The sequence below is a fragment of the Clarias gariepinus genome, chromosome 16 (genome assembly GCF_024256425.1).
Source record: "Clarias gariepinus isolate MV-2021 ecotype Netherlands chromosome 16, CGAR_prim_01v2, whole genome shotgun sequence".
Taxonomy (NCBI): Eukaryota; Metazoa; Chordata; class Actinopteri; order Siluriformes; family Clariidae; genus Clarias; species Clarias gariepinus.
This window is the reverse complement of record NC_071115.1, coordinates 26301860-26311375: the sequence shown is the minus strand read 5'-3', so window position 1 is coordinate 26311375 and position 9516 is coordinate 26301860.

The following is a 9516-nucleotide window of genomic DNA, read 5'->3' as shown; positions in this document are numbered from 1 at the left end:
ATTTGAAATCTAATATTTAGCATTTTTGGGTAGAATATTTTACAACGTTTACAGACTTTGGGAGTTTATAACTTTTTCTCTGCCTGCTTCTATTATTAGAAATATATCCAGGAATCTCTTTAGTCCAACTAGGGGCCATGGAGGACAATGGTGACCACTGTATTTATTCCCATTTTTTCAACCGTGGTAGGACCTCCAGTCAACATTCACAATCACATTCACACATTAGAAACATGGCATGTCACTTATTAGAGCAGTGTTTTTAATTAATGAAAAACTTGACCCCAAAATCAATTATTCATGATTATATATAAAAAAATTATTAATTACTTATTAGGGCAATACAAGCTGGAAAAGTTGGGACATTTTTATTTATTTTTAATAAAATGAAAACTAAAAGACTTTCAAATCACATGAGAGAATATTTTTATTTACAGTAGAACATAAAGGACATAATTGTTTAACTTGAGAAATTGTACAATTTTGTGCAGAAAATGAGGTCATCTCAAATTTGATGCCTGCTACAGGTCTCAAAAAAGCTGGAATAGGGGCATGTTTATCATGGTGTAGCATCACCTCTTCTTTTCAAAACAGGTTGAAGACATCTGGGCATTGAGCTTATGAGTTTCTGGAGTTTTGGTGTTATTCGGTCATATTCTTGCCTGATATAGGTTTCCAGCTGCAGAAGAGTCCGTGGTCATCTTTGATGTATTTTTTTGTTTAATAATGCGCCAAACGTTGTCTATAAGTGAAAGATCTAGACTGCAGGCAGGCCAGTTCAGCACCCGGACTCTTCTATTATAAAGCCATGTTGTTATAATAGCTGCAGTATGTGGTTTGGCATTGTCAACAAAGGTCTTCGGCCTTGTCCCTTACACACAGAGATTTTCCCAGTTTCTCTGAATCGTTTGATGATGTTAGGCACTGGAGATGAGATTTACAAAGCCTTTGCAATTTGAAAAAAATACAGGCTTTTATTACAGTTTGGGTTAAACCAAGGTTCCACTATTTGCATTTGAAAATACAATAAAACAATAATAGAGTATAAGAAGCATCCATTTCTTTGTTTGCTACTTGGGTAGTGTTTAAATGAGGGGAGGGTCACAGATACACACATGATGAGACTACACATGGTAACCAGGGGCAGTCAAACTTCTTTTGTTTTCAGTGTGAAGTGACATTTACACAGATAACACGGACATGTGTATCCAAACAGGATTACAATTCAGAGGAGAAACTGGTAAGCTGGTAAGGAGAAAAGGAGAAGGGGAAAAAAAACAAAATGCCTGATATGGATAAAAATAAAATCACATGTAAAGTAGAAAACGACGCAAGTCTGAATAAGGCTATTACAGGAGCTCTTACAATTGCTTTTAAAAAAAAGTATACATGAAAATCATAACTTGGTCAAAATAGTCCCTTTCCTAATTGTGCACACAGTGTAATTTTTTAATTTTTTAATTTTTCAACAAATCAAATATTCCAAGTGTGTTAAATAATAATTGTATTACAGCAGAGAAGAGGTTGGGTTGAACTGTCTGTTGAAAACATTTTGCTCCTTTAGTGTTTGTTTTTTACAGTAAAATAATTTTGCAGGGTGAATTCCTGTTTGTTAACCTTCTGATTCATATTATTACTTATTATTTATAGCAATTATTATAATTACAATTTTGTGCAGAAAATAAGCTCATTTCAAATTTGATGCCTGCTACAGGTCTCAAAAAGTTGGAATGGGGACATGTTTATCATGGTGTAGCATCACCTCTTCTTTTCAAAACAGGTTAAAGACATCTGGGCATTGAGGTTATGAGTTTCTGTAGGTTTGGGGTTAGAATTTGGTCATATTCTTGCCTGATATAGGTTTCCAGCTGCTGAAGAGTTCGTGGTCATCTTTGATGTATTTTTTTGTTTAATGATGAGCCAAACGTTGTCTATAGGTGAAAGATCTGGACCGCAGGCCGGCCAGTTCAGCACCCGGACTCCTTGTCCCATACACACAGAGAATCTTCCAGTTTCTCTGAATCGTTACGCACTGGAGATGATGAGATTTGCAAAGCCTTTGCAATTTGACATTGAGAAAAGTATTCCACTCACTTTTTACTCACTCTTTGACAGATTGGAGAGGCTCTGTCCATCTTTATTTCTGAGAGACTCTGGCTTTCTAAGGCATCCCTTTTACAGCTAATCCTGTTACAGACCTGATGCTAGATGTTCTCTCAGCTGAATTTATTTTAAAAATTTCTTGCTTTTTCAGCCCTTGGTTGCCCCTGTCCTGACACTTTTGAGACCTGTGCAGGCATCACATTTAAAATGAGCACATTTAGTTGATACGGTGTACAATTTCTCAGTTGAAATGTTTATGTTATCTATGTTCTACTGCGATTAAAATATTGTCTCATGTGATTTGAAAGTTTTTTTAGTTTTCACTTATTCTTTAATTTTAAAAAATGTCTCAACTTTTTAGGAATTTGGGTTGTATTTCAGTTTACTGGACAACTTGACACTGAAACAAAAAATTTATGAATACAACCAAATGAGTTCCTGCTAATGTGTTAGTTGGTACTGTAATTTTTATATTTCTGTGACAGAGTGACATTAGCCCTGTTTGCATTGTATTAGTTTATCAGGGAAAGACCTGTAATAATTTTTGTCCCATTTGTCACAAATCTGGACAGAAACAAAACTACCACAGGTGGAACAAGTAGAGAAAAAAATACAGGCTTTTATTTCAGTTTGGGTTAAACCAAGATTCCGTTAAGCATCCATTTCTTTGTTTGCTACTTGGGTAGTGTTTAAACGAGGGGAGGGTCACAGATACACACATGATGAGACTACACATGGTAACCAGGGACAGTCAAACTTCTTTTGTTTTCAGTGTGAAGTGGCATTTGCACAGATAACACGGACATGTGTATCCAAACAGGATTACAATTATCAGAGGAGAAACTGGTAAGCTGGTATGGCGAAGGGAAAAAAAACAAAATGCCTGATATTATGATAGTCTAAATAAGGCTACAAGAGCTCTTACAATTGCGTTTAACTGCAGAAAATCATTTCAGCAATTTCAAATTTATATAACAACAAAAACAGAAAAGTTATTTTTCAATCAATATTTGTCAGAGATGTTAAATATTTGTCATATTAATGACAACCCTAGAATGAACGGTTAAGGTATGCACTTTACTGTATTGATCTTCTTAGGCTATACCTTCCCTCCTCACATCACCTGATATGCTTAAATCCAATAAGCTTTCAAGTTTATACAGCTTGAGTTAAAAAAGTATATACAGTTGAGTTTAAAAGTTTAATGTCCCAGCACATTCACCCCGAGGCCGGACCATGCAATGCAGAAAATATACAGAAAACCCAAAATCTACATCTCAGACCCTACAGGACTCACTGAGCATGTTAAATGTTAAAGTCTTTGATGGACAAATAAGCCCAAAGTGGAGTTGTTTGGCCTTAATCCCAAACCAAACTTTAATCCCTCAATCAATTCATAGCGCCTTGTTTGGCGTTAGAGTTGAGAGCCAAAGGGCTAAATGCCAGCACACATCCTGGATAGGTACACTAGATATGCTACAAAATAATGGCCAACTACGTTACGCTGTTTGGAATTAGCCCTGTGATTCACAGTACGCCACAAGGCCATATTTTAAACACAAGTTTATTAAGTTTTGTACACAGCTTCTGTAACATATACTGTATATTATCGCAAATAAATAACATTGAAAAATGCAGTTTTTGACATCTACTACTTATAAGTTTTGTGTATAATATTTTATAACTTTTACAGACTTTTGGACATTTATTGCTTTAGAAAGCATTTGCTCAGCCTGCGTTCATTATTTGAACCATACCATGTCACCTATGCAATATTTCAAGTCAATAAAAAACTGGATTAATGATAAAATTGCTACTGGAAGAGTGGTGCAATGGTTAAATACTGATGTTTTACTGGAGAAAATCAATTCAGCAATTTCAAACATATCTGACAATGAAAACAGAAAGAGCTTATTTTTTAATGAACATTTGTCAGAGATGTTCTATATCATACTAATAATAAATCTAGAATTTTTCCTATGATGAAATCATGATTATTTTTATTACTGCTGATTTATATCACTTGTAAATAATCAGTAATAATACAGATAATTTTTTTATTCCACAATCCTCATTCCATGCAAAAATACATTCCAAAGTTCAGCTGAGGCTCGTATAAGGCTTTTGCAGCCCTACAGAGCTAAATCAAGTTAATAAGAAAGGATAAAGGAGCTGGTCAATGATTGGTTTAATAGTGATTGGCAAATAAATGTTGGAAACAGTGGTAATCAGTGATTGGTCATCAGATCAATGGTGATTGATTGCTAGGAACATTTAGGATAAGTGATTGTTCGTTGGAAGCTATAGTGACCAGTGATTGGTTCTTGAAAGCAATAGTGATCAGTTAGTGGTCATTGGGGAAGCATGGTGGTTTAGTGGTTAGCACTGTCGCCTTACACCTCCAGGGTTTGTTTTTCGATTCCCCCGGCCAGGCTTGATTCCCATCTCTGTGTGATTGGAGTTTGCATGGTTTCCCTGTGCTTGATGGGTACTGCCTGTAGTATAAATGAGTGTGTGAGTGAGTGTACTGTACAGTCTGTGTGTGTGCCCTGTGATGGATTGGCACCCTGTCCAGGGTGTACCCTGCCTTGTTCCCTAAGCCCCCTGGGATAGACTCCAGGCCCCCTGAGACCCTTAATACAGGGTGATATAGACGAAGACGATTGCTCATTGGAAGCAATAATGATCAATTGTTAGAAACACTAAAATCTATGATTATTTGTTGGAAACAATAGTGATCAGTGATTGACCAATGATTGGTTGGTGGGAACAGTTACCATGGTCTAGACGGGTACTTTGTTTTGTTCATGTATGAAAAGATATTAGCCCCACTAACCGAGTGATGAGTGATGTGTGGGAGCCTAATATGCATTATGGAAAATCCCAGTAGTGGTGGTTGTGGTTGTGAGTTTTTAGGCTGTTGAATTCTTTTATACTTTCCTGGCTGCTTCAATACAAAACAGCCCCAAATTGTTACACTGCTTTTCAGATGGTATAACCAGCAGCTGTGATGTGATTTTTATTGTCAGTTCAAAAAGTTTTTAGATTTAACTTTTTAAATGAATGAAGTCCATGAGACAATCTTCTGAAAGAACACTGGACCAACATTTATGATCTTCACAGAGGCCAACTGATTGTGTCGATTCAGTGCAATGTGACTGCCTGGTTACACAGATTTTTTTTCTTTTTAAATGAAATTAAAGTGTTATATACAGTTTATTTTATACCATAAAATATAAAAAAATATTTTATGGTATTTAAAATAGTTTTAGTTGATCTGTACAAACTGAAGTATGAGGGTGTTTATTACACACTTGTATGTAAATATATATTTTATATAAATAGAATTTGTGTGTGTGTGTGTGTGTGTGTGTGTGTGTGTGTGTGTGTGTGTGTGTGTATAGTGGAATCTCGGATGCGAGTAACACGGTTTACGAGTGTTCCGCAAGACGAGCAAGGATTTTTAATAAATTTTGACTTGGTTAACTTGCTCGTGAGTATCATGTATCACACATGCGCTTCTTGTTTTGACGCCGAGCATCACGTGATCACAACTGAGCCAACTGTTTTTCTCTCTCTTGCGCTGCTGAATTGTGTGTAATCGTCTCCCCTGCTGGGTCTTAGTGCGCGTCTCTCACTAGTATAATCAACAACTGTGCACACGTGTACTGTTTACTATAACACTGTGACCACATAAACATATTTTATTTTGTGTTTGTAAGCGCATGTGTACAGCGTGCATGTACTGTTTCTTATAACACACATGTGTGCATGCATGTAAGGCAAAAACAAGTCTCATTAGAGAGGTTAAAAAGTTCATTTTAACTTTAAAAAGTTCATTTTCTCCCTCTCTGTTTCATCAACCTGTCGTCATGTGTGTGCGCGTGTATTTTGACACCGTGGCCCCTCTCGACTTCACTCATACACACGCTTTCTGCTCTAGACAGAAACAATGCTTTCTCACGATTCTTTTCAAAGGTAAAGTGCAGGTTAATTTGTTTGTTTGTTTTACTTTACAACAGTCTTTCCGTTAATGTGTGTGTGTGTGTGTGTGTGTGTGTGTGTGTGTGTGTGTGTGTGTGTGTGTGTGTGTGTGAAATTCAAATATAGAGGAGAAAGGTTTATTGTATAAGATGAGAAGGGGGTGAAGGGAGGGGCTGATTCCTCCTCTTACTTTACAAACACACACACACACACACACACACAGAGGCTGCGCGCATAAACAGAAGCACTTATATGTCGGGTGTTTTAAAAACATTTTAAAAGGTAAAGTGTAGGTTAATTTGTTTTATTTTTACTTAATATTTTGTGTTAATTATTTTTATGTATTCTTTTTTTGGGCTGTGGAACCAATAATTTGAGTTTAAATTATTTCTTATAAAATTTTCTTTTTTTATTATTTGCTTTACGTTTTGAAATATGAGCCCGCTTCTGGAACGAATTATGCTTGTAATCCAAGGTTCCACTGTATTTTTATTATAAACCATAAACATTACCACAAAACTTAAATCTCATTTCTACTTTTAGCGTATGCTGAAACAAAGTACTGTAGCTTTCACACCATTTATCTTACCACCTCTTTTGGGGATTAAAAGCACCAAACCTAAACTCATGACACAAACTGGAATAACATGGGCCCCCAACCATGGTGTAATCTAAGCAAAATCGATCGTAAATATATTTAGGAAATGTCCTCTTATGGCAAGGGACAATTGTTGAATCTTCACTGATGGATAGGAGTGTGTGTGTGTGTTTCAATGCTGTTGGAGGCGTATTGTTCCCACTGGCATTCAGTATCTGCTAACACTTCCCTGTTATACTTTGGTTCATTTTCTTTATAGTCATTTCACCTTACCATGCCAATGTATCAGAGTCTTGATAATATGTTGACATTTTTTTGCGTGGAAGAACTGGAATTATCGAATGATCAGCTGTGTGAGTTAATGTAAAATGTAGAAATTTTATTATTGGTATTAATATTTCACACTTCTTTAGTTACAGTGCTCTTGTGCCTTTTAGTTTTGGAAAAAAACAAACATCATGATGTGAAGAAATCTGTTATGGAACAATCTGTTATGGAATAAATGACAAAGGTGAGCATGCACCGGAGGTCCTTCAGTGGTGTGTTGGTGTATTTTATGCATGCTTTTATAAGTAGAACAGTGCTGTGGTCAGCATGACAGAATAAGGTAGAAATGCCAAAGCGTCCAATAGTTCATTTTCAAACTATTTTAAATTATACTGTAACTTCCATTAACCTGCCTATGCTGACTGATCAGGTTTCCTGAGGTCAAGGTTGGCGAGATCAGATAAATTTCTGGTTACAAGGTGTTTTAAGATTTCAAAACATAACACATAAATGCTAGTGCTGAAATGTGAACAATGTATATATAAAACAAAAATTCTGTTTGTGTTCGTGTGTTTGTAAAGGTAATTCTGTCACACAGGCGTGGCACAGGTGCTCCTCACCGGATGTAACAGGTAGCATGATCATTAACTTTTATATGAAATACTGTGAGTGTATCACAGGCATTCTCTTTGGACCTCAAAAGTAGGCAGTGTCCTCACTTGAATGTTACAGTCGAAAAACAAGTACATTAGGCCAAACTCAGGGCTACTGAAATGAATAAAGTGAGAGCTGCTGAAACCGTGGAGCAGTGTGAGGATCAGCAGCGAGTTGACCACACACTCCATTCACAGGTGATGGTAGAACTCAGGTGACAGGAGCTGCACGCAGGCTGAGCTGGGTAACCTCTAGTGATTATGATACTGTACAAGACAAGTTAATTATGCAAAAATGTTGGCTGAGGTAAAAGTCAGGGTCAAGGCTTAGGGCTCTTCTACTGCAACCTTAAAACCTCATTCCTTGGCAGATCTTGATTTGTGAACAGCTTTATTGTCGTACTGGAACAGGTTTGGGTCCTTTAGCTCCAGTGAAGGGAAACTGTGTGCTTCAAATTTTGTGATAACAGCTTGGGGGAGAACCACATCCTGTATGGGTGTGGTGGCTGTATAATGTCCCCAGAGGCATCTGGCTTTTCAGCACCTCACTACACGGCCATGGGAATGTGGACTGGGAGATCTAGGCTTAAGGCTCTTCTGCTATATACTGTACTGTACATCACTGTGCTATGCACATAACTTTCTCATCTTTAAGCCTTAGGGTTCGCTCACCACCATCAGTATTACACATTATTCCAATAAGCATGGATCCAGGAAGTTGTTGCTTTCATGTTGATCTTTGGATAATTATTACTATTTGCATTGTTGTCACATTGTCAAAAAAACAGCTGCACATCTGATTTTGCACTGCATTTCACTTATTAGTATTATTCATTTATGCAGTTTTTAAGTTACTTATATGACATATGCTTTTATATATTTTTTGTAGGTTTTAGCATTGCACTAGTAACTTTGGGCAGCTTTCACATTTACCCTGTATCGACTGACTATGTGTAAGATATACACTGTGCAAATATATCTACAAACCTGTCTTTGTGTTGCTGTCTCCATTGCTGCTGGATCTCTGGAAGTATTAATCTAATCTAATCTAATCTAATCTAACATTTGATTGTATAGTGAGGCAGTTCAGTGTAGTACTGTTCAGTAAAACACCCAGGTTTGATTTCACAGTTGGTTTCATATAAGATTTAAGGAAACATGTCTCTGTAAAAAGGTCAACTCATCTGGTCCAAATTCCAGAACTTCAGTTTTATGTGATAAATGAATGTTTAACTTATCTATCTTTGGTACGTTAAAAGTTCTTTTAATTTTTTACCATTGCAACCACTAGAAGGCGGTAAAACTCTACATATATATATATATATAAAGAAAATCAAACGGTTACATTCAAGTCCAATGATGAGATCATTTCCACAAAAGGTTTCAGTTTGGTTTCCCCATTCGCCCTATGAGACTGTTATTTTTCTTTTTTTTTCTTTTTTAAAACATCTTTAAATGTACACTTTGATGTTTAAAGTAAAGACAAAATACAAACTGAAAACATTTTGAAAACAGTTATTATTATTATTATTATTATTATTATTTATTCTAAAAGAATTAGTAACTTTAAAGATTCTTTTTGAAGAGCCCCCAAAAATAAATAAAAAAATAAATAAAGAGGTAAATAAAAAAAAAATACACACCCAAATGAGTGACTGCACAGGAAGAGTAGTCAATTTTTTAATGTGTGCAGTGGATATGAGGACGACTTTGTAAATATTCGTGTGCAACAGGCGACCCTACAGATACATAAACTAATAGATAGATAGATGTTCAGAAGGGCGCGTGCATCACTAGTCGTCTCGAGTCACTGACATTATGACGTATGTGTGTTCGCGTGAGCTTCTGAGAGCGCGAGGCGTACCTCACCTCTCAGTGTAACGGGAAGCGGAGCGCCTTACGACGGCGCGC